The sequence below is a fragment of the Bubalus kerabau genome, chromosome 14 (genome assembly GCF_029407905.1).
Source record: "Bubalus kerabau isolate K-KA32 ecotype Philippines breed swamp buffalo chromosome 14, PCC_UOA_SB_1v2, whole genome shotgun sequence".
In the NCBI taxonomy this organism is placed as follows: Eukaryota; Metazoa; Chordata; class Mammalia; order Artiodactyla; family Bovidae; genus Bubalus; species Bubalus kerabau.
Genome location: NC_073637.1, coordinates 37,391,947 through 37,418,448, shown reverse-complemented (window position 1 = coordinate 37,418,448; position 26,502 = coordinate 37,391,947). Strand labels below are relative to the sequence as shown.

Below are 26,502 nucleotides of genomic sequence, written 5' to 3'. Positions count from 1 at the left end.
CAGGCGGATTCTTTACCAACTGAGCTATTAGTAAGCCCCTGATGTAGTTTTATATGCAAACTATATGCATATGCAAAATATACCTTGGGATAACCCAATAGTGGATGAGAGAAAGTTTCTCTTTACAAAGACATTCTAGTTAATAAATGAAGGAGGAATGACAGATTTCAAGTATCATCATTTTGCAACTCTGAAGCGACTTGGCAGCAGCAGCAGCAATGTGTTAGTGGGCTTCCCTGGTGGCTCAGTGGTAAAGAACACGCCTACCAATGCAGGAGATGTGGGTTCGATACCTGTGGGAAGATACCCTGGAGAAGGAAACAGCAACCCACTCCAGTATTCTTGCCTGGGAAATCCCATGGGCAGAGGAGCTTGGCTGGCTACAGTTCATGGGGTCACAAAAGAGTCTCACACAACTTGGCGACTAAACAGCACAATGATGCAATTAATTGGTGGATCTAACCACACAAAAGAGAGAAGCAGAAATTATGTGTTTGTTGATTAAAGAACACTTATGAAGTACTCTCGCCAAAAAAATAAAACTACACACATAAAGAACTTTAAACTGAACAAGCCTCTGGATCCAAATACCAATTTATAGGAAATTGGATAAATGAACCTGTTAAATGATAGCACAGTTCTGTACTAATCAAAATTTAGGTTATAGAAAACTACAGGACACATAGGCCAGTTTCTTCAATAGGTAAATTTAAGGGAAGAAATGTGATGGAGAAAAAAGATAAATTACCAGCGATCTTAGACATTTTGACAAATTGCAATGTATGGATCTTATTTGGATCTTCTTTTAAACAATGTTTTTAAACAATTATGAGGCAACTAGAAATATGAGCATTTACTGGATATGATCATATTAAAGAATTTTAAATTTAGTTAGGAAGATATTACAGTTAGTTTTTTTTAAAGAGATCTTGTCTCTTAGAGATGAATATACTGAAATACTTACTGATGAACTCATACTGTGTCCTGGATTTGCTTCCAAATAATACCAGTAGAAGAAAGGATGGGGGTAGAGAAGAAACAAGATTTGCATGAACTGGTAATTACTGAAGTACAGTTATGTGTACACAAATATTTCAGAGTCTGTTCTGTTACTTAGTACATATTTTAAATGTTTTCTATTATCAGAATACTTTCTTTTTAAAAGAAATATATGTACATATATGTGTATATATATTATAACTTGCACAAGTTTCATAGCTGGTAAGGAATGAAATTGAAATTCAATTCTTGATCTGATGCTGAACTCCCTACTGTTTTTATATTAAGTACACTGTACTAATATGTCTGTTAATTCATTTGATCTCACCAACTCACCCACTGCTGCTGCTGCTGCTAAGTCACTTCAGTTGTGTCTGATTCTGTGTGACCCCAGAGATGGCAGTCCACCAGGCTCCCCCGTCCCTGGGATTCTCTAGGCAAGAACACTGGAGTGGGTTGCCATTTCCTTCTCCAATGCGTGAAAGTGAAAAGTCAAAGTGAAGTCGTTCAGTCGTGTCCGACTCCCAGCGACCCCATGGACTGCAGCCTACCAGCCTCCTCCGTCCATGGGATTTTCCAGGCAAGAGTACTGGAGTGGGGTGCCATTGCCTTCTCTGAACTCACCCACTACAGACTCCAAAAGGAAAAGAACACCTTTCTTGATGTAGTCAGTGTTGAATTGTGGAGGAACCAGGGTTGGATTTGTGGTTCTGCCTCTGGCCACCCACAACTGCTGAAAATCAGGTGATGTCTCCATAGAGAAAATATATTCTAACCCCCATGGATCCCAACAGTTGATCTACCATGGCCCAGATCTTCTAGTAGCAGTAGCTAGACAAGTGTGAGAATCAAGACATAACAAGGTAATGTCTGCAGCTGGTTGTTGTGGTCAGTCTAGTGCTCTTTGTCATCCATGAATTTCCCAGGCAAGAATACTGGAGTGAGTTGCCATTTCCTACTCCAGGGGATCTTCCCAACACAGGGATCAAACCTGCATCTCTTGCCTCTCCTTGGCAGGGAGATTCTTTACCACTGTGCCACCTGGAAAGCCTGTCCTCTGAAGCTGGTATCAGGGCTCAAAGCTCCACTGATCTAATTCCACTGACTATTTCAGAAGTCAGCAATAGGGAGGGAAGCTGGGGAAGGTTTAGAGTCCACAGTGATAAACAAAAACTGTAGGTTTTTGCATCAGAGATGTGTTCAAATAAGGCAAGAGTATAAATAAGGGAGCTGGAGACGGGGAACCATCAGAGTGAAGTAGGAAGAGATGGATGAGCCTGATCCACAGGTGGGAGTTATTTACCCTGATTCCCTTTGTCCACCTGTTAGGGGTAGTTGAGTCAAGCACAAAGGCCTGTAGACAGAGGACAATAACATCAACATATTCTGATTGAAACAGTTGCAAAGGGCCTAGACTTGGTTCAGAGACTTCTTGAAGTCCTGGCTCATTAGTGAAGGTATAGAGGGTACTAACTATTAATTATAAACCTAGAATTGTGAACAAGTAAAATAAAATCTGCCTGCAATGTGGGAGGAGAAGGAAATGGCAACCCACTCCATTATTCTTGCCTGGAGAATCCCAGGGACAGAGGAGCCTGGTGGCCTGCTGTCTATGGGGTCGCACAGAGTCAGACACGGCTGAAGCGACTCGGAGGCGGCAATGCCAGAGACCCAGGTTTGATCCCTGGGTAGGGAAGATCCCCTGGAGAAGGAAATGGCAACTGTCTTCAGTATTCCTGCCTGTAGAATTCCATGGACAGAGGAGCCTGACAGGCTACAGTCCATGGGGTCACAAAGAGTCAGACACAACTGAGTAAATAACACTTTCACTTTCAAAATAAGCCGAATTGTGGAGGAACCAGGGTTGGCCAATAGGCCAGATCAATAGGGGGAAAATATCTAAGGACTTAGCCTGTCCTTATGTAAGAGCAAAAATATTTGAATCAAAAGTTTGAGAATTAGCAGCCACTGATTCAGATGCTGGCTCTCATGACATAGTTTGGCATGGTGTAGAACAAACACCTGGGTAATTGAAAATTTGACTTCTCTCCCCCTTGTACAGCAAAGAGATCAAAGCAGCCAATCCTAAAAAAAATCAACCCTGAATATACATTGGAAGGACTAATGCTGAAGCTGAAGCTGCAATGCTTTGGCCACCTGATACGAAGAGCGGACTTATTGGAAAAGACCCTGATGCTGGGAAAGATTGAAAGCAGAAGGAGAAAGGGATGACAGCGGATGAGATGGTTGGATGGCATCATCAACTCAATGGACATGAGTCTGAGCAAATTCCGGGAGATGGTGAAGGACAAGGAAGCCTGGCGTGCTGTAGTCTATGGGATCACCAAGAGTCAGAGATGACTGAGCGACTGAACAACGACTATAACCTGGTTGTTTTGGTCTTTTGGAAAATAAAATCTCACTAAATCGTGTAGTCAAGAATTGGAAGGAAAAGTGACATGACAATGAATCAGAAAACAGACCAGATTGCCTACAGTAAGAGAAAGAGGTCCTTGCTAGGAGTGTGGTTTGTGGACCAGCATGAGCATCACCTGGGAAAGTATTGTCTAAACAGCCTCTCAGACGTATCACCAGTCCTACTGAATTAGAATTCATTCTAACTGCTTCTCCTTCAGGTGATTCATGTGAAATTAATGTGCAAAAGCTCCTCTAGAGCATTTGACATTATTACTACCTCCATCATAGCTAACATTTATTTAGCATTTGGCTTCCCTTGTGGCTCAAATGGTAAAGAATCTGTCTGCAATGCAGCAGACCTGGGTTTGATCCCTCGGTTAGGAAGATCCCCTGCAGAAGGAAATGGCAACCCACTCCAGTATTCTTGCCTGGAGAATTCCATGGATGGGCTACAATACATGGGCTTGCAGAGAGTCGGACATGACTGAGCGATAAACACACACATTTATCATTTACCATATGCTAATACTGTTTCTTCACATGAGTTCTTTCAATAGGACTATGCGAAGAAATTGCTATCATTATTCCCATTTTAGAGACGAGATAACTGCCATCCAAAATATTTTTAAACTGGAAAAGGTACATGGCTTGTAACTGGTGGATCTGGGATTTAAGCTCAGGTTCTCAGAACCCAAAAGTATGAACCTTAATTACAATTCTGTTATCCTCAGAAATGGTCATATGCATGAGTAGAAACCCCACTGATGCCATTATGTTTGATTATAAAGAATGAGTATATTCCAGAGACAAATGAAAGAAAGAAGGCAAGAGAAAGATACAGCATCACCACTAAAGAATTTTCAAAGTAAGACCAGATTTAAAAAAACAGTGAAGTCGAACAGGAAAGGCAGATCACCATAAAAACTGTTAGATGTCTTTCTTTACTGATTATTCTAACATTAAAAGAGTCCTTGTTCCACAGAAATATTTATCAGAGAGAAAAACAAAATTGCCATTTTAGGTTTCATCTGTTTTTGACAAATACTTAACTGCCCTTAGCCTGGCAAAGATTTTCCCTGTTGTCCCAAATGAAAACTGACTAAATTTGACATGAGTTTAGAATTAATCCCTACTGTAGTTAGGAATTGCTACAAAGCAGCTGTTTCTTATTCTCATTTCTTGTGGATCATGCGCTGATTATGACAGACTTATTAGATGTCTTCAGGAGGCTATCTGTGAAGCTGTTTCTGGCTGTTTGTGAGTAGTTCCTGAGTTTTATCACAAAATTTCTGCCTGATTCTCTTGATCTAGGGGTGGTTTATATTAGGTAACCGAGAGATAATAATCAGAAAGAAATGGCATGTTTCAAAATCTGAAACAGGGCTATTTTAATCAGTACATTTTAATTTAAATTACTTTTAGCTTATTTTTCAAAGGGAGATCCCAGATTTCTGGTGTTTATAATTCTTTCTCTTTAAAATAGGACTTTGAAGTGTGGGCAAAACACAGACGATTGCTGCATCTGCATGATGCAATCATAGGTTTTTAAAAGAGGGTATTCAAGTCAAAATGACTTCCTGCCACTGTCCAAGGCAACTCAAAGTATCCCAAATAGCGCTGCCCTCCATCACAAGCTCATCTGCAGGGAGGTGCTTTTAAAGGTTTCTTCTGGTTCCCAAACCTTTTATCTCACTTTTTTCAACTCCCTATTACTAACTTTTTCACTTTAAATCCTTCCTTGTTTTTTTCCTCTACGAAGACCTTAATTTAGACTGTCCCCACTTAACTCACTAAGATGGTAAAGAATCTGCCTGCAGTGCAGGAGACTCTGGTTCAATCCCCAGGTCAGGAAGATCCCCTGGAGTGGGGAATGGCAACCGACTCCAGTATTCTTGCCAGGAGAATCCCATAGACAGGAGAGCCTGATGGCCTACAGTCCATGGGGTTGCAAAGAGTTGGACACAACTGAGCGACTGACACCTTAGTACAGAGACACCCCTTAACTCAGGGAGGCCCCCACATATTACTGGCACTAATTCGCCATTGTTTCTGCCATTGCATCTTGATAACATTTTACTTTTTGTTGTTGTTCAGTCCATAAGTCATGTCTGACTCTTTGTGACCCCATGAGCTACAGCACACCAGGTTTCCCTGCCCTTCACTATCTCCCGGAGTTTGCTCAAACTCATGTCCATTGAGTCAGTGATGCCATCCAACCATCCCATTCTCTGACACCCCCCTTCCCGTCTTGCCCTCAATCTTTCCCAACATCAGGGTCTTTTCCAATGAATTGGCTCTTTACATCAGGTGGCCCTGCATTTTCCTTACAAGAGGTGAAAAAACATGTTTGGTTAGTGGAGGCCACTACAGCATTTCAGTAGCTTCACTCCAGTTGAGCTGACCCCAACCCCCTTGGCCTGGCTGAGACCTTGTCCCCAACTTAGTACATGTACTCATAATTCTTTCCTTTTTCTGGTAGGGTAGTTCCAACAGAGCTCACCTAGTCCAATGGGGAGTGGGAATTATTTGCTCCAAAGTCTACCCTACAGGCCTGAAGATTCCCATAATCCATAGGCAGTATTCTTCAACCACTATGAAGCTAGAACAGACCTGGGAACCCAGTTGGTTACAGGTATGTCGTAGATCTCTCTTACTTGTTTATGTGCAAATTACATTTTTAAAATTTTAATGAGGTATAGTTTATACACCTCAGATCTTAAGTTTACACTATGAAAACACCCCTAACAAGTTTAAAATACCTTCTTGACAAAAATACCAACTTCATCTTTAGTATCAAGGATTGTCCGAAATGGTACCACAAATCTGTTAATATTCAACATATTTAGTAACCTGCTGCATAAAAGTGTATAGGAAGTATATTAAAAGTTTTTAAAATATTGAATTGCTTCATCTGAAATATAACTTCTAACATTTCTGCTCTGTAGTGGAGATTTATTTGTAAGGATGATAAGAGGCAAAGGATGTTAGAAACACAAAAAATGTTTTATGAATGAATTAATCTTTTAACTTTTAATGGCAACTATATGTGGTCCCATCACTTCATGGGAAATAGATGGGGAAACAGTGGAAACTGTGTCAGACTTTATTTTTTCGGGCTCCAAAATCATTGCGGATGGTGACTGCAGCCATGAAATTAAAAGACGCTTACTCCTTGGAAGAAAAGTTATGACCAACCTAGATAGCATATTGAAATGCAGAGACATTACTTTGCCAACAAAGGTTTGTCTAGTCAAGGCTATGGTTTTTCCAGTAGTCATGTATGGATGTGAGAGTTGGACTGTGAAGAAAGCTGAGCACTGAAGAATTGATGCTTTTGAACTGTGGTGTTGGAGAAGACTCTTGAGAGTCCCTTGGACTGCAAGGAGATCCAACCAGTCCATTCTAAAGGAGATCAGCCCTGGGATTTCTTTGGAAGGAATGATGCTAAAGCTGAAACTCCAGTACTTTGGCCACCTCATGCAAAGAGTTGACTCATTGGAAAAGACTCTGATAGTGGGAGGGATTGGGGGCAGGAGGAGAAGGGGACGACAGAGGATGAGATGGCTGGATGGCATCACCAACTCGATAGATGTGAGTTTGAGTGAACTCCTGGAGTTGGTGATGGACAGGGAGGCCTGGCGTGCTGCAATTCATGGGGTCGCAAAGAGTCGGACACAACGGAAGGACTGAACTGAACTAATTGACAGATACATGGGTTGCTTCCAATTTTTCACTATTATAAATTATATACATCATGGGTAAGGCCTTTTGTGGACATCTGTTTTCATTGCTCTTGGGCCTATGAGTGGAATTGTTGAATCACACAATAGTTGTATGATTATCTTTATTAGAAACTGTCAAACTGTTTTCCAAAGTGGTTATATCATTTTTTTTAACTTCCAATAGCAAGGTTTGAGAGTTCTGATTGTTCCTTTTTCTTGTCAATACTTGGTACTGTCAGTGTTTTAAAATCTCAGCCATTCTAGTGGGTAGGTAATATTTTCTCATATGGTCTAAATTTTAATTCCCCTCATAAATAATGATTTTGTGTGCTTATTAGCATTTGTAGTCTTATTTGGTGAAGTGTCTATTTAGATCATTATTTTAAATTCAGGTTTCCTATCTCACATTCATAAAACTGATAGATATGCATTTCCTCTCAGAAATGCAGAGAGATCCTCTGCTTGAACTCCTTGAAGCTACTTTTTGCTTTTTTAATTGAATTGGAATTGATATAACATATTATATTAGTTTTATATGCACCATATAGTGATTCAATATTTTTATACATTACAAAATGGTCACCACAATGTCTAGCTGCCATCTTTTACCATATAAAGATATTACAATATTATTGACTATATTCCTTATGCTGTACATTCCATCCTTGTGGTTTATTTACTTTGTAGCTGGAAGTTTGTACATACTAATCCCCTTTACCTATTTTAACCCTGTCCGCACTCCTCTCCTCTCTGGCAACCACCAGTTTGTTCTCTGTGTCTATGAGGCGGTTTCTCTTTTGTTTTGTTTTTTTAGATTCCCCAAATAAGTAAAATCATACAATATTTGTCTTTCTCTGTCTGACTTTTTTCACTTAGCATAATACCTTCTATGTCCATTCATGTTGTCACAAATGGAAAGATTTCAATCTTTTCATGGCTGGGTAATATTCCATTATTTTTATCTTGTATATTAAATATGAGATATACAGTGTCACATATAATATTATATATAATACATATCATATATCATATATATATATATATATCACTTATCCTTTATAATGGGAGAAACTTTGAATATACTTTTCCCCACTGTTACTCAGATCCCAGTACTTTTCTACCCCTAGGCTTCCTCCCCTTTGACCCCAGATATCATAAAACTGGCAGAGCCATTTGCTCAGGGCTCCCTAAAGAGTGAGCTGATGCCCACATCAGTATGGATCCACTGACCCTCAATTAGTATGCCCTTCCATGGGTAAGAGGGAGTCGGTGCTTTCTCTGGTTTTAGCCTCTTGCTTAGACCATCACAGGAAGTAGCGGAAGGCTTTACTTTTTCATTTTTGGCTTGTAACTTTAATTGGCTACTCTGACACTGGACAGCTTCCCTCACTCACTCCAGCTCAGTTGTGTTTTTAACAGAATGGCTTTCCAGAATTGTTTCTCATGGAGGGAAAGGGGGTTAGGCTGTACCCTCACATCAGTTGGTTATTGGCTATGGGCCACCCTCTGGGAAGGCAGGTCCCTGTGGTGGGGGGGTCAGAGGGGGTTGGGGAGGGGGGCAATGCCCAGTGAAGGGCAAAGCTGTGAGGCATCAGCAGCCCATATTCACAGCAGCTTGGGATGGTTTTTTGGCCCCGAGGAAGAACCTTTTTGGAATACCATGGTATCAATTGGGCTTTCCCAGGTGGTACAGAAGTTAAGAATCCGCCTGCCAGTGCAGGAGACACAAGAGGTGTGGGTTTGATCCCTGGGTTGGTAAGACCTCCTGGAGGAGGAAATGGCAACCCACTCCAGTATTCTTGCCTGAAAAATTCCACAGACAGAGGAGCCTGGTGGGCTACAGTCCATGGTCGGTGTGTGGCGGGCGGTTGGGGAGGGGGGGCAGGGAGGCAGTCACAAAGAATCCAACACGACTAAACACAACACACACAATGGTATCAACTACAGTCACCTCTTGTACTGCCTGGACCTACTTTCCTCTTATAATAAGTTTATTATACCTGGGAACAGGGTTTCTAAAACTCTGATTGGGCCTATTTCCTGGGAAATTTGGGGTTAAGAGGATGAACTGTAGACCCCTCAGCCATTCTAATTAAAGCTGTAACTGAAACTCATCCTTCCTTCCCTTACCACCACTTCTGGATTCCTCTCCCCCTTGGCAAGCACCTCTACTAGACTAAGCAGTTAGCTGGGGTGTGGTAATCCAGACTTTGATCTTTGAGGGGTCTGAGCCCCCGGTTCCCAAGTGCCTAACAGGCTGTGATGACTGTACTCATCCATTTAACATTAAAACCAGGCCCAGGAGTGCCAAGAGATATACTTGGTATTTTGCTGAATACCAGACATCTTCTCTGTTCCCTGTGTCTGAAGGCAATTCTCAGCGAGCGGCACATCTGTGAGCTTTCAGCTTTCAACTCTCAAGAGTTAGGAGATGCATTAACTGGCCCTGAGGCAGGGATCTAATACCATAGTATCTACTGGAAAAAGAAGTCAGAATTTCCAGGACTTTTCATGAATTCCAAAAATCTTAAGTTACTTCCTATTTTCACAACACTTTGTAGATGTTTAAAAGGTATATAAAGAGAAATATTTCCACCTCTGACCAAGATGGAGAGACAAGAACCAGAATTACCTTCCTGCCTAAAACAACCAACACACAAATCTGACAACATATATAAAACAATTGTTTTCAAGACCCTGGCCTCCAGGAAACAAATGATCTGCAGAGGGCCCTCCTCAAGTATGGATCAGCACATTTGTGTGAGGAAGGGAACTGGGGCTGTGGAAAGAACCACCAGGAAGGATTGGAGGCAACAGTGCCCAGCATTCACAGGAGGTTGGGATAGTGCTGCCAACAGTCAGACTGGAAAACCTCATAACACATGGGCCATAAAGCACTCAGAAGGGTTTCCCTCAATAATGGGGAATATTCATTGGAAGAACTGATGCTGAAGCTGAAGCTTCTATACTTTGGCCACCTAATGGGAAGAGCTGACTCACTGGAAAAGACCCTGATGCTGGGAAAGATTGAAGGCAGAAGGAGAAGGGGACGACAGAGGATGAGATGGTTGGATGGCATCACCGACTCAATGGACATGAGTTTGAGCAAACTCCTGGAGATGGTGAAGGACAGGGAAGCCTGGCATGCTGGAGTCCATGGGGTCGCAAAGAGCTGGAAACAACCTTAGCGACTAGACAACAACAATAGTGGGAGAAAATCAGCTGTAGAACAAACGTTCTTCTAGTCCTGACTAATGAATCTTAAATGCAAAAACTGAAAGGATCACACTATTTCTAAATAATTTAATTGTATCTCTGAACAAATCCAAGGATGTTTACAGGCAGACAAAATACCCAGCACTCAACAAGGTAGGACTCACAATGTATGTTATATAATCAAAAATGACCAGGCATGCAAACTGCCAGGCAGGAAAATAAGACCCATAATGGGAAAAATCAATCACTCTAAACCAAACCAGAATAAACATACATGTTAGAACTAGTAAACAAGGACATTAAGAGTGTTATAATTAACTGTATTCAGTATATTAAAAATTAAATAAGGACATGAGAGATACTTATAAAGACCCAAATCTAAATTCTAGAGCTGAAAACAATAATGTGTGAGATGAGAAACGCATTGATTAGGATTAAGGAATGATTATACGCTACAGTAGGAAAGGTTAGTAAACTTGAAGACATCACAATTGAAACTGTCCAAAATGAAATACAGTGAGAAGAATTTCTAACATGAATGGAGCATCTATGAGGTGTGGGACAACTTCAGACAGCCATGTAATCAGATTAGGGATCCTCATTTGCGAAAGGAAGACAACAGAGGCAAGATTGAGCGGTTAGAGATCTAATGGTGGTGCAGAGCTGAGAAAAACTTGGCCAGCATGGCAGGAAGCACTGGGTTGAATGTGCCCATCGAATGTTCTGAGTGGGGACTTCCCTGGTGGTCAGTGGTTAAGACTTCACTGTCCAATGAAGGGGGTTCAGGTTCAGTTCCTTACTGGGAAGCTAAGATCCCACGTGCCTCTTGGCCAAAAAGCCAAAATGTAAAACAGAAGCAATATTGCAACAAATCCAATAAAGACTTTAAAAAAAAAAGAAGAATGTTCTGAGTGATCTTTATAACCTCACATTGCTCACTCACTAGATCCACCCACCTCCCCCATGCCTCGGAAGTATATGATCCTGGGTAAGGGGTCTCTCTGCAGGAGAGAGAGTCCTTCGTCAGGTCAAGCTGGAGGCCTTCGGCTGCTGCTGATCAACAAGACATTGCTTAAAGAGGAATCTTGAAGCAAACCTCCAGATCAACCACAAAGAGCATGAGCTTCAGAATTAGACGACTCAGGTTTAAAGACCTGATTCTGCCATTTCAGGTAAGGTCTTAACTTCTCTGTTCTTTGTTTCCCCAAGTGTATGATGGAGTTGGTAACAAGTGTTCCTACTTTGTGGGGTTATGTGAAGATTAAGTAGAACCCGACTGGGCAAGTGTTAAGGATTCTACAAATATTTGCTATGATTGTTCTCATTGCCTCATTTAATATTCCCACTGTCCCTACAAAATAGGTATTCTTATCTTCATTTTGAAAATCAGAAAACAGATCTTTTATTTTTTAATTTGATCACATCCCTCGGCTTGCAAGATGTTAGTTTCCTGACCAGGGATTGAAGCCACGCCCTGGGCAGTGAAAGCATGGAGTCCTAACCACTGGGCTGCCAGGGAATTAGTTAAAAGGTCAAGTAAATTCCCTAAGGTCACCCAGATGGGACTAAGTAGGATCAGAATCCTAACCTGGGTCTCTTTGAGCCCAAAAGTTACCTGTATGCTTACCTTTTTTATGATTGTCATTATTATTTGTTTGTTGCCCCTGAATTATTTATGTAGACTGTATTTTGAGCTCTTTTTATGACTAAGACTCAGCATAATCTACAGCAGGGAACAGGCACTCAATAAATATTTGGTGACTTCTTTTACATATAGAGGGCTTCCCTGATGGCTCAGATGGTAAAGAATCCACCTGCAATGAAGGAAACCTGGGTGCAATCCCTGGATTGGGAAGATCCCCTGGAGAAGGGAATGGCTACCCACTCCAGTATTCTATCCTGGAGAATTCCATGGACAGAGGAACCTGGCAGGCAACAGTCCATGGGGTCGCAAAGAGTGACTTTCACTTCACTTTACTTATAGAGACTACTGAATTGTTCTACTCTTGATATGATTTTTTTTTCTTTTTTTTAATTGTTCAGGGGCTGCCCATTCTACACTGATATCATAACCCAGACAAACAAAACTGCTCTGTAAACTTAAATAAGGTACAAACATTTCTGGAACTTTGTTCTCTGCCTCCCTGATGAACTTCAAGCACACAATATAACTAAATTGATCTGCTTTTTTGCCACAACTATGTGTTTCAATTCATTTTTTGTCTTTATTCAACAGGTGTTATTAGAATAAAACTTTATTTTATATATACTTTGTGTATATAAAATATACACATATATATAACTTGTTTATTTGTAATAACTAAGATGAATAAGAGATTGAAGGGGTTCATCAAGTAGGTACTAATTTTCATCTAACCCCCCCAAAAATATCATGGCTAAAAAAATAGGTGAAAACACTGGGTGTGCTAAGAACAAACTGATTTTATAAACAGTGCAGGAAATATGAAACAGTTTAGCAGGGTTGTAGCACAGTGTGAAGGTAAGTATTTGAATAAGCTAAAATACTAGCACAACTTTGGTGGTAAAAAGCAAAATTTGGTCTATGTCACTCATTAACAATTTGATTAATAAATTCATCAGGGGTTAATGGGAGTCTCATGTGAATAATCAAGACAAGGATTTTCTCCCCTGGCTAGTTCACTGATCAATCTCAACAGTTTGGTAGCAATCAAATTTCCTGGGAAAACAAAGTCCCAAAAAATGATCTGGCTGAGTGAAATATCGTAGCAAACATCTGTGATTTCTGCTTATGTCTTATGATAATAGCACCATGATTTTCTCCTTAAAAATACCCATCCCCTATTCTTAGTTTATGTAGTCTGAGTAGAACTGATCCACGGGTGAGCATGTGACTTAAACAAGGTTCGAATAAAAATTGTGAACCAGTTGGAACCAGCTGGACTCAATAACAGGGCTTTTTGTGGGGAGGGGCTGTTAAAAATACAGAATCTCTCTTTCTCATGGGGTTAATGAGTAGATAGACTATAACATAGCTATTGCTGGCAATCATCATGCCATCATAAAGCAGCTGACTTCCAAGGTAAATGGGGCAACATGGGAGGGGAGCATGAAGCAAAAGCGAGAGAGAAAGAAAGGTAGGTAGGAAGACAGGAAAGAAAGGAGGGAGGCAGACTTGACAACATTGTGTAGCCCTTGGATTCAGGTGTACTTCAAGTTCACCCTGGTATTTTTCAATTACATGAACCAATGTATTTTCCTTTTACCTTAAGTCAGTTTGAGTTGGATTCTCCTCCACATATAATTGAAAGAGTCCTATGGCTCCTACCTTATATAAGCATCAGATTGCATTATGTTCTTAAGTCTTGGACAATAGCAAGTATATTTTCCGAGTACTTATTTTCCACACACCCCAAAAGCCCAGTTAAAAAGTGATATATTTCGTGGGTCTACCAGGGTGACTTATATTTCAATGTCATTAATAATTTAGTGTTTTGGAGTTACAGTACAATGTACGCTCTCTTGTTTGTTTTTGTGTTTGGTTTTTGTTGGTATAATTAAGTTATACTCAGTTCAGCCTAATGAACTTTCTAGGATAATACTTAAATAAAAATGACAAGATAATAGTGAATTTAAAAATTTAAACATTAGGAAATCACACAGAGAAAGGCGAGATAGCTGTATAGGAAATGAAACACAGAATTCTGGTACTGTCATTAAAAGATACCATTTAAGCATATGCTTTCTAGTAACCAAGGCCAGAAGAAGATTGAAAGGGATTTCGTAATCTCTATCCTCTGTTAAAAGGAAGCTTGTCAGTTACTCAGAAGAGACAAAAAGTTAAGTTTTCTCAGAAAACTTCGAGTCATGTTTTAAAAAAAAAAAAAAAGTTGTTTTGGGATCTGGACTTTTGTTAGAAAAGTCTCATTTTGTTTGCTTTGTTTCTATTTTGTTTTTCCCATCCATTACTCGATGTGGTAGTGACTTTAACAAAATGCCATGATAACGTTTTCATGGCTTGCCTAATGCCTAATGATTAGAGAAGAAGAGATAGAAACCAGCTGGTTTCACCTTCCGCCAGGCTAAGACTGAAGCGATGTATCTTATCAGACAATTGAAACCACTTGCTCCAGCTCTGACCCTGTGCTCCAAAGGTCAAGGAGGTAATGTGCAAATTCGGGATGCTTCTGAAAGTCTTTTAAAAGACTTCTGGGTGGTAAAGCCTTGGCTGAAATGACTTCTTCATGTTCTCTGGAAACTCAAAGCCAGTATTTTTGCACAGTCTGGGCAGAAGTGGTTGGATTTGACCTTGTTACTTCAAAGCGTCCAATGCACTCTTAAAGATAAAGGAAAACATCGCTGCCTCAAAACAAATGGACGGCCGGCTCCAAGCAATCATTTGAAGGTACTTAAACAGTCAAAAGCCATTAATATTATCACAAAGTTGTACCCTTCTTCGGAATCCTACAACTACAGTTCATTTTCCTTAGCTGGAATCTATGTTTGGCTCTATTTCCCTTTTTGTCTTCAGTCACAAGTCCCTTGTCTTTAAATTAAGTGCTTCATCGAACAGTTTATGAGACAGTTCGTTCTGTTCTCATGCATGCTTCCAGCAATCTGTAGCCTCTTTTCAAAAATCCAGAAATAGCAAAATTAAAACCCTGTATCAGTAAGTAGTGTTTAATAAGAGTTTATTGTGCATAGAACAGTTCTCCAATTGCGAGCTTTCGAATTTAAAACCAATATGAAGCTCAGGGGTATGACATCACAGAGTGGCATATAAAGTGAAAATGAGAAAGCTGTTTAATCTTTATAATGATTGGTTATTAGAATGGGGTTTTTCAGAAAGCAGGGGATTGATTAAAAGGATTATCTCCTACCAATGTTAGAAAGACAATAAGTTTCTTTAATGATTATCAGAGGCATTAAGTTTTGCTTATGTTCATGAGTAACCTAGATTTAGCTTTGCTTACATGGCTTAGTTTTTGCCTGCACAAAGGATTTGCAAGTCTGGTCTCCATTTTGTATTTAGGTTTAATATCTGTGAGATCCCAACTTAATCAGTTTTCCCCTCAGTTTTTTTTTAAGGGTTTGCTTAATGCATCATTGATATTTATATATATTTTACACATATAATTGATATATATATATACACATTTATATTTCGAGGCCTGAATCATTTAGTCTATTTATTAATCATTTTATCAGAAAAGTCTCCTGAGATTAAGCATTTCAATCTCAGTGAAGTCCATGAGGCAATGATGCAGGAAGTAAAGACAAAATAAATTATATACAATTATATTTTCTTACAGAGAAGGCAATGGCACCCCACTCCAGTACTCTTGCCTGGAAAATTCCATGGACGGAGGAGCCTGGTAGGCTGCAGTCCATGGGGTCGCACAGAGTCGGACACGACTGAAGCGACTTAGCAGCAGCAGAGTACATCATGAGAAATGCTGGACTGAGTAAAGACAAGCTGGAATCAAGATTGCAAGGAGAAATATCAACAACTTCAGATATGCAGATGACACCACCCTTATGGCAGATGTTGAAGAAGAACCAAGGAGCCTCTTGATAAAGCAAAAGAGGAGAGTGAAAAAGCTGGCTTAAAACTCAACATTCAGAAAACTAAGATCATGGCACCTGGCCCCATCACTTCATGGCAAATAGATGGGGAAACAATGGAAACAGTGACAGACTTTATTTTGGGGGGCTCCAAAATCACTGCAGATGGTGACTTCAGCCATGAAATTAAAAGACGTTTGTTCCTTGGAAGAAAAGTTATGATGAACCTAGACAGCATATTAAAAGCAGAGACATTACTTTTCCAACAAAGGTCCATCTAGTCAAAGCTTTGATTTTTCCAGTATCAGAGATATCATGTATGAATATGAGAGTTGGACTATAAAGAAAGCTGAGCACCGAAGAATTGATGCTTTTGAACTGTGGTGTTGGAGAAGACTCTTGAGAGTCCCTTGGACTGCAAGGAGATCCAACCAGTCCATCCTAAAGGAAATCAGTCCTGAATGTTCATTGGAAGGACTGATACTGAAGCTGAAACCCCAATACTTTGGCCACCTGCTGCAAAGAACTGACTCATTGGAAAAGACCCTGACGCTGGGAAAGATTGAAGGTGGGAGGAGAACGGGATGACAGAGAATGAGATGGTTGGATGGCATCACCAACTCGATGGACATGAGTTTGAGTAAGTTCTGGGAGTTGGTGATGGACAGAGAAGCCTGGCGTACTGCAATCTATGGGGTCACAAAGAGTTGATCACGACTGAGCAACTGAACTGAAAACTAGATGTTTTGCGTATGAGGATGATATCAGAGATCAGGATGATAGCAGAGATGAAGAGTTCACATCAGATAGGGAGAAAGACAAATTAGTCCAGAAGCACCATGGCTAAAGGTGCTGCCCGCAACTTTGTAAAAAGCTCCTTATAAACAAAGAAGACGGGCTTCCCGGGTGGTGCTAGTGGTGAAAAACCCAGGAAGATGCCCTGGAGAAGGAAATGGCAACCCACTCCAGTATTCTTGCCTGCAGAATCCCATGGACAGAGGAGCCTGGTGGGCTACAGTCCATAGGGCTGAAAGGAGTCGGACATGACTGAATCGACTTAGCATGCATGCGTTGAATTCTTAAGGCTTGCATCTATGTCTGATATATATTTCTTTTGCCATGCTGCGTTGCAATTAGTAGGAAGTCAGGAAATATGTTTACCAATTGAATTAATAACATTTGCTATCCTCCTTTGTAGGAATACTAAATCGAAGGAGTATCTAAGATTTTCTATTTTAAATATTACAAATCACATCTAGTCCAGAAATCTTAGAGATTCACATTGCATGGCATGTGTTGGTTTGATTTTCTTTACCAGTCTCTTTATGACCACACTCTTTTTTTTTTTTTTTTTACCAGTCTCTTTGTATAGATGCAGCTGTTTTTTTCTCATCATTCATTTATCCTTCAAAGTTATTTATAGGGAGACCTGAGTCTATCATCCAGTGTCTGCCAGCTCTGCTCCCTCATGCTTTCCTCTCTAGAGTATATCAGTCCATTTTGGACCAACACATATTCTTCATGAAAATCATTTCTTTGAAATGTCATAAACCCATTTACAATTGGTAAAGTATCAAAGCTGGGAAAGTACCAAAGTTGGGAACCTTTAGATACAAGCCAAGTAAGATAAGAATTCCTCTCTGGTAATTATTAAGTTGGTTGTTTAATTTTTTGATGATTTAATGCACACTTAACTTCAGTATCTATTTCTGTTTATAAACATCCCCACCGGAAAATGTTACACCTCTATAATAGAGTCTTTGCATCTCTATGTGACCCCCATTTCCTGGTCCTTCCTTCCCAAAAGGTGGGATTCCATTTTGGTGCCTAATCGTCTCATAAGAGTTGGTGTTTCTCAGACCAACCCATCCCAGGTGGCCTGTGAGGCTAAGGGTTGTTGCATCTCATGTGATGCATGACCCAGGTGTGGACAATGAGATGAAAAGAAAGTTGGCTTAGTGGTAGTTTCTAGAGAAAATTTCTACACTAGTAAAGAAGGCCCTGAGCAGGAGTATTTCATCTTTCTTATTTCTCGGAATGTTGTTTTTGGACTGTGATCCCTTGGATGTGAAATCACAGTGGGCTCCCTCTCAGCCTGAGGAGGACAGACCTTTGAGAGAAAAGGATGGGTCCTCAGGACTAAGGCCCTGAATTGATTAACTCCCAAGAGTCCCATATTCAGGACTTCTTTATGAGACGTGAGATAAAAAATTTCCTTGTGTTGAACTTCAAGCCTTTTTGAGTTGGAATATCTGAAACCTGCAGCCCAAAGCATCCTGACTGGGCCTCTGAATTTAAGTACAACCTCTGGTCTCTGCCTCTGGTTTATTCGTTTCAGTTTCCTAAGCCTGGATGTTAGATTCATACTTTTAGTCTTATGCTTCTTTCCTCTTGATTTCCAGCATCCTTATTACAAACGTCCCTTCTGCCTTCCACATGCATTTATTGAGCAGATACTAGATGGTTTGATCCCTGGGTCAGGAAGAGCCCCTGGAGGAGGAAGTGGCAACCCACTGCAGTATTCTTGCTTGGGAAATCCCATGGACAAAGGAGTCTGGTGGGCTACTGTCCACAGGGTCGCAAAGAGACAGCCACGATGGAAGCGCAGCACTCACTAGATGCCAAGGCCTGTTCTAGGCAATGTAGGTCTCCAAATCACTGTCATAGTCACTCTCTGAGGGGCCGGCCAGCATGGTGGACAATGGCTCCCTTGTGCCTGGATGCATTTTGCAGTTTCACACTCTCATCTCTCACTATTATTTCCAGGATTGAAAAGTGCAGTTATCACTTCATTCAAGTCCCTTTGCTGCTCCATTTTCCCTTCTCTTTCTGGTACTGATTCTTCCCTCCACCTATTCTTGGGCCCATTTGTTTTTTTCTCTTTCCTCCCTTGTGTTTATCCTCTTGGGTCTTCCTCCTCTGAGCATGATGGAAGAAACTACTTAATCATCCCCTCAGGCCACTGTGCCTTTGGGAGAAAAACACTGGCTGTCAGACACTACAAATGATGCCAGATATACAGAGCCTTTTAAGATATCAGCAGCAAATCTGGGCATAGTGCTGCCACAGAGGCAGGAAAATGTTGTGAGATGAAAGTCTGGGGTTAAACACACAGACGCTAGATCCTGATGGTTCAGATGAAAACTGTAGCCCTAGCCTTTAGTAACTGTATGATTTTGACTTAACCTTTTTGGGCCTCAATTCCCTATAAAATGGAGATGATGATAATCAGTGCTACTCCTAGGGTTGTGATGAAGGTCAGTGTGTTAACATAAGTGTCAAGATCCATTCCCATTCCTAATGCTTATACGGCGGTCATTATCATTGAGCCTGCTCCCCTCACGCCTGCTGTGAGGCCCTTTATAGCCCAAGAATGTGGAGCCCCTGAGGAGGGACTTGCAGTAAAAGCAGAGAGACAGGCCAACAGCTTCTGGGTGGTGCCTCAGTACATGACTTGGCCCAGAGCTAACCAGTCTTCCAACAGAGGGCAAGGCCTTGTTCAAGACCACCCTGGCTTTTCCAGCCTCCTGTCTGGTGACCTGCAACCTGCAATGAGCTCCTGCGATGAGCTCTTCTGTGCCAAACCACAATTTCAATGCAAGTACCACCCCTTATAAGATTTGATAACAAAATCGCGTGTCAATCACGGCACAGACACATCTCTGGTAGATGCTTAACATAAACCACAATTCACTCCTTGGCTTTTAAGCCATCTGATTAAGTCCAACATGCTCATCCTTACAACTTCTCCATAACAAAACTGAATTCAATTAACTAAAGGCCTGTCTCTTCCAATTTGCTTCTCAACAGCACTCCCCTCCATGTAACATGGATAGTTACATGTTAATGGTAAAATTTACACTGCGTCTCAACATAACCCTTCCTTTCTTCCTTCTTTCCTCCTTCCGTCATTCTTTCCGTCCTTTTTCCCCAAGTAGTTCCAAAATGGAAGTAAATTCAGCCTTCCTTGGTAATAGCATGTTAAGAAGGAGGTGGGGGAGAGGGCATCGTCATATGTTGCTACTAAAAGATGGACCAGTGTAATATCTACAAAGGGCAGCTGTTGAGATTACAAATGCACACCTTCTTTGACCTAGTGGTTTGACTTTCTGGAATTTATCCTACAGATAAGCTCTTGGGATCTAAACCAAAGAGGTACAAACTTATGTGTTGCAGTATTATTTGTAACAGCCAAAGATCAGAAGTAATTTCAGTGTTCATCAATACTTTACAGTACTTCAATCCATATGAAATCTCCAGTCCAGAAAAAGAATGAGGAGGCCTTTCGTGTATTGATATGAATCATTTCCCAAGACATATACACATTTACACACACACTCATATAAGTGTGTTTAGTCACTCAGTCATGTCCAAACTCTTTGTGACCCCATGGACTAGAGCCCACCAGGCTCCTCTGTCCATGGCATTCTCCATGCAAGAACACTGGAGTGGGTTGCCATGCCCTTCTCCAGGCGATCTTCCCAACCCAGGGATTGAAGCCAGGTCTCCTACACTGCGGTGGATGCTTTACTGTCTGAGGCACCAGGGAAGCTTACACTCATATATGCTGCTCCCTAAAATATCATTGGACGAGGAGAATTACATTGTTTGGAGACTTGGTAAAAGACTTTTCATTATTCAAATTAGGCTTGGCTACATTTAAGAAAAAGAAAAATAGCAAAGGCTTAAGCAAGAAAGAGAAATGTATTTCTCGTGTAAAAGAAGTCCAGAGGTAGGCACGCCAGCACCAAAGCTACAGTCCCATAAAGTTAGAACCAGCCAGCCTCCTTCAGGCTCCCCACTCCCCCAGGTTGTGACTTGTGTCCTCAGAGCACCACCATCAGACCCCTTTCCAGGAAGCAGGATGGAAGAGGGGAAGAGAAGTCCCCTGCTGTCCAGGAGGCCTCCCAGAATTCCCTCCCAGCACTCCCACCACAGGTCATTGATTAGACTTTAGGGATGTGGCAACACCTCTTTTCAAAGGACCTCTGGGAAACACAGTTTAGGACTGAAGTAAGGAAGAAAGCAAGAATGTACATTGGGAGGCTGCAATAGGTCCTTTAAGGCTTCCCAGGTGGCTCAATGGTAAAGAATCCACCTGCTAATGCAGGAGACATGAGTTTGATCCCTGGCTCAGGAAGATCCCCTGGAGAAGTAAATGGCAACACACTCCTGTATTCTTGTCTGGGAAATCCCATGGACAGAGGAGCCTGGTGGGCTACAGTCCATGGGGTCACAAAGAGTAGGTCACAACTTAGTGACTAAAAAGCAACAATAGGTCCTTTTGTCCTTTTGAATCACAGAATATATTACCTATTTGAAAACTAAGAAATCACATTTAGAATGTGAAATTTAAAAAGCCTAAATGTTAGAAACCCAACTTTGGATTAGATGGTAAAGAATCTGCCTGCAATGCAGGAGAACTGGGTTCAATCCCTGGGTTGGGAAGATCCCCTGGAGAAGGGAATGGCTACCCACTCCAGTATTCTTGCCTGGAGAATGCCATGGACAGAGGGCCCTGGCTGGCTACAGTCCATGGGGTCGCAAAGAATCAGACATGACTGAGGGACTAACATGTTACCTATCTTCCCTGGTGGCTCAGACAGTAAAGAATCTGCCTGCAATGCAGGAGACCTGGGTTTGATCCCTGGGTCAAAAAGATCCCCTGGTGAAGGGAATGGCTACCCACTCCAGTATTCTTGCCTGGAGAATGCCATGGACAGAGGAGCCTTGTGGGCTATGTGGGGTGGCAAAGAATCAGACACCACTAAGAAACTAACACTTTCACTTTCTAAAAGGATATATATAGATCAGACCAGCCTTCTTTGGAGGCTAATCTCTGATACCACATTTTAGCTGATCCCCTTCCTCAGATCCTGGCCAGGTGGACCCAGGGCTCCTCCAGTCTCTTAATCCCTCTTAAAGCCAGCGCCCCCTCCCCCCTCCGCCAGTGGCCACCTCCGTGGTCCAGGATTCAGGAAGTACCCGTCAGATGCTTGCAAGTTTTCCATGAAGTGATATCTTCACAGCATCTCCCAAAGGTCATTTGCAGAATTGACTTTCAATCCACCAAACAAATTCAGAATCATTGCTCTTAGAGTATTACCTATAAATAATATTTTAATATTATTGATGAAACAAATGTCTTGCCATATACCTTCTTCATTATCTGGCTTAAAGCAGCTTCATGTATTCCTATAATAGGAAAACAAGAGTTCTAATTTCAAGTTCTATTTAATGTGCTTGGGTGAGGAGTACATAAGAGAAAATGTAGTTAGTTTGACCTTGGCATCCCAAATCCTAGAGAAGAATAATTTGTATTATTTTCAGTTCAGTTCAGTCACTCAGTCGTGTCCGACTCTGCGACCCCATGAATCGCAACACGCCAGGCCTCCCTGTCCATCACCAACTCCTGGAGTTCACTCAAACTCATGTCCATCGAGTCAGTGATGCCATCCAGCCGTCTCATCCTCTGTTGGCCCCTTCTCCTCCTGCCCCCAATCCCTCCCAGCATCAGAGTCTTTTCCAATGAGTCAACTCTTCGCATGAGGTGGCCAAAGTACTGGAGTTTCAGCTTTAGCATCATTCCTTCCAAAGAAATCCCAGGGCTGATCTCCTTCAGAATGGACTGGTTGGATCTCCTTGCAGTCCAAGGGACTCTCAAGAGTCTTCTCCAACACCACACTTCAAAAGCATCAATTCTTTGGCACTCAGCCTTCTTCCCAGTCCAACTCTCACATCCATACATGACTACAGGAAAAACCATAGCCTTGACTAGACGAACCTTTGTTGGCAAAGTAATGTCTCTGCTTGTGAATATGCTATCTAGGTTGGTCATAACTTTCCTTCCAAGGAGTAAGCGTCTTTTAATTTCATGGCTGCAGTCACCATCTGCAGTGATTTTGGAGCCCCAAAAAATAAAGTCTGACACAGTTTCCACTGTTTCCCCATCTATTTCCCATGAAGTGATGGGACCAGATGCCATGATCTTCGTTTCCTGAATGTTGAGCTTTAAGCCAACTTTTTCACTCTCCACCTTCACTTTCATCAAGAAGCTTTTTAGTTCCTCTTCACTTTCTACCATAAGGGTGGTGTCATCTGCATATCTGAGGTTATTGATATTTCTCCCAGCAATCTTGATTCCAGCTTGTGTTTCTTCCAGTCCAGCGTTTCTCATGATGTACTCTGCATAGAAGTTAAATAAGCAGGGTGACAATCTACAGCCTTGACATATTCCTTTTCCTATTTGGAACCAGTCTGTTGTTCCATGTCCAGTTCTAACTGTTGCTTCCTGACCTGCATACAGATTTCTCAAGAGGCAGATCAGGTGGTCTGGTATTCCCATCTCTTGAAGAATTTTCCACAGTTTATTGTGATCCACACAGTCAAAGGCTTTGGCATAGTCAAGAAAGCAGAAATAGATGTTTTTCTGGAACTCTCTTGCTTTTTCAATGATCCAGTGGATGTTGGCAATTTGATCTGTAGTTCCTCTGTCTTTTCTAAAACCAGCTTGAACATCAGGAATTTCACGGTTCACATATTGCTGAAGCCTGGCTTGGAGAATATTGAGCATTACTTTACTAGCATGTGCTGCTACTGCTGCTAAGTCGCTTCAGTCGTGTTCGACTCTGTGCGACCCCATAGATGGCAGCCCACCAGGCTCCCCCATCCCTGGGATTCTCCAGGCAAGAACACTGCAGTGGGCTGCCATTTCCTTCTCCAATGCATGAAAGTGAAAAGTGAAAGTGAAGTTGCTCAGTCGTGTCCGACTCTTAGCGACCCCATGGATTGCAGCCCACCAGGCTCCTCTGTCCATGGGATTTTCCAAGCAAGAGTGCTGGAGTGGGGTGCCATTGCCTTCTCCATGATGAGTGCAATTGTGCAGTAGTTTGAGCATTCTTTGGCATTGCCTTTCTTTGGGATTGGAATGAAAACTGACCTTTTCCAGTCCTGTGGCCACTGCTGAGTTTTCCAAATTTGCTGGCATATTGAGTGCAGCACTTTCACAGCATCATCTTTCAGGGTTTGAAATAGCTCAACTGGAATTCCATCACCTCCACTAGCTTTGTTCGTAGTGATGCTTTCTAAGGCCCACTTGACTTCACATTCCAGGATGTCTGGCTCTAGGTCAGTGATCACACCATCGTGATTATCTGGGTCGTGAAGATCTTTTATGTACAGTTCTTCTGTGTATTCTTGCCATGTCTTCTTAATATCTTCTGCTTCTGTTAGGTCCATACTGTTTCTGTCCTTTATTGAGCCCATCTTTGCATGAAATGTTCCCTTGGTATCTCTAATTTTCTTGAAGAGATCTGTAGTCTTTCCCATTCTGTTGTTTTCCTCTATTTCTTTGCATTGATCGCTGAAGAAGGCTTTCTTATCTCTTCTTGCTATTCTTTGGAACTCTGCATTCAGATGCTTATGCTATGCTATGCTAAGTCACTTCAGTTGTGTCCGACTCTGTGTGACCCCATAGACGGCAGCCCACCAGGCTCCCCGGTCCCTGGGATTCTCCAGGCAAGAACACTGCAGTAGGCTGCCATTTCCTTCTCCAATGCATGAAAGTGAAAAGTGAAAGTGAAGTCGCTCAGTCGTGTCCGACTCTTAGTGACCCCATGGACTGCAGCCCAACAGGCTCCTCCGTCCATGGGATTTTCCAAGCAAGAGTACTGGAGTGGGGTGCCATTGCCTTCTCCGTTAGATGCTTATATCTTTCCTTTTCTCCTTTGCTTTTCGCTTTTCTTCTTTTCACAACTATTTGTAAGACCTCCCCAGACAGCCATTTTGCTTTTTTGCATTTCTTTTCCGTGGGGATGGTCTTGATCCCTGTCTCCTGTACAATATCACGAACCTCATTCCATAGTTCATCAGGCACTCTATCTATCAGATCTAGGCCCTTAAATCTATTTCTCACTTCCACTGTATAATCATAAGGGATTTGATTTAGGTCATACCTGAATGGTCTAGTGGTTTTCCCTACTTTCTTCAATTTACGTCTGAATTTGGCAATAAGGAGTGTTTATTAATACATGCAGTGTGCATTCAATGTAAGTTCGTTTAACCTCGTTTATTGTAATATCTAATTTATTAAACAGACTTGTTTAGTACTTTATAAATAATTTCATAAATGAAAGCAAACTCTTTTGCCGTTGGAGTTGCAGCCATTAAAACTGAGTGGATTTATTTTAAAAGATTCCTAGTCCACACATTTTTCTTTATCTACTGACAACATCAATCGTAAACACTAAAAACCACTCTCTCCAACAATGATAATGATGATCAGGGGACTGTTTGCGTCTTGAAATGGAATCATCAGCCCACAGAAATTTAGGCTGGTATTCACTGCCCATACTTCCTAACTCTTCACAAGGCAAGGCTATTTAGTAGAGTGTGTGCTTCATACTCTGACCCACCGCATCCTGCTGGCAGAATAGGAACAGTTCCTTGAGTCTTTAGACTTAGATATGAGTTCTGTGGGCAGGAGCCTCCTCCCCCCCAAAGAAATTATTCTCAGTTTTCCACATAAGATGAGGCTTTCACTACATTCCCCAGGAAAGGGCAATATTGGAGTGAAACTTGACTGTGAGATCCTTGTCAATCTAAGTGGGTTATTGTGCCTCAAAAACAGAAAGCAGACCCCCATCCCTGCCCTCACACTTTTGTACATCTTGGCCAGGATCCATCTCTTCCCATGCATTCTGGAGCTGCCCATTCAGCCTGCAGGCCAGGGCCTGGAAGGCAGGTGCCCAAGGACAAATGACAGGGCTGCTTCTAAGACCCAGCTCATCAGCAGAAGCGCCACTAGCTGGCTGAGATAGATAGAGGCCCAGCTCCCTCTTTCTACAATGGATCCTTTCCACATATTTGTAAATGAAGCTTACCCTTTGGGGCTAATATCTACTGGGAGAAATGCATAGGGAACCCCCAAACCCCCCCTTCCCTTGGAGTTTTCCCCATTTTATGGACTGACAACACCATTCAGAAACGTGGGGAGTCATCTTTGCCTCTTGCTTTAGCCTCACTTCTGCTACTGTTCAATCCATCACCAAGTCCTTTCTGCCCAGCATTCAAAATGTATCTTAAACATACCCACTTTCCTCCTCTTCCTGGCTCCAGCATCCCTCTCAGAAAACCACAATGGCTGTCTCGCTAGTCCTCCTACTTCAACTTCCCCTCCAAGCCTGTCTCCATTCAGAAATCTTGAAACATGGAGATCAGATCATGCTCTTCCCTTGCATCCAAGACTCCAATTGCATCTAACTGCATGGAGAATAAAACCCAAGCCCCTTTCCATGTCTTGCAAGTTTGGTGTGCTTCAGCTCTAGTCCCTGGTCACTTTTCTAACCTCACCTCATCCGTCTCCCTCTTGATAAGAAAGTTCTGGGACCTCCTTTCCATTCCCACCATGTGAACTGCTGGGTCCTGCCCAAGCACTCAATGCCTGAGATGTTCTTCCCTCCCCACTCCACAGGCCTGGAGGCTTCTCACCCTCAGCCTTGACACAAATGTCCTAATGACATCTCTGGCTTAAGGAAGAAGGCTTACAGGGAAGCATTCTTAGACCAACTTGTCTTTACTCCCTTCATTTTATGTTATCAATAAA

At 41.8% G+C, this 26,502-nt stretch overlaps 1 long non-coding RNA gene across 1 annotated transcript in view; it reads left to right on the top strand.

Annotated features, from left to right (window-relative positions):
• Nucleotides 1–1,485: 1,485 nt before the first annotated feature.
• The window catches only part of LOC129626792 (uncharacterized), a 59,616-nt gene continuing 34,599 nt past the window's right edge, over nt 1,486–26,502 (top strand). The window contains exons 1-5 of the long non-coding RNA XR_008702213.1: nt 1,486–2,287; nt 3,062–4,674; nt 5,897–6,049; nt 11,302–11,527; nt 12,133–13,416. This is a non-coding gene — a long non-coding RNA (uncharacterized LOC129626792). The remainder of the gene's footprint in view (nt 2,288–3,061; nt 4,675–5,896; nt 6,050–11,301; nt 11,528–12,132; nt 13,417–26,502) is intronic.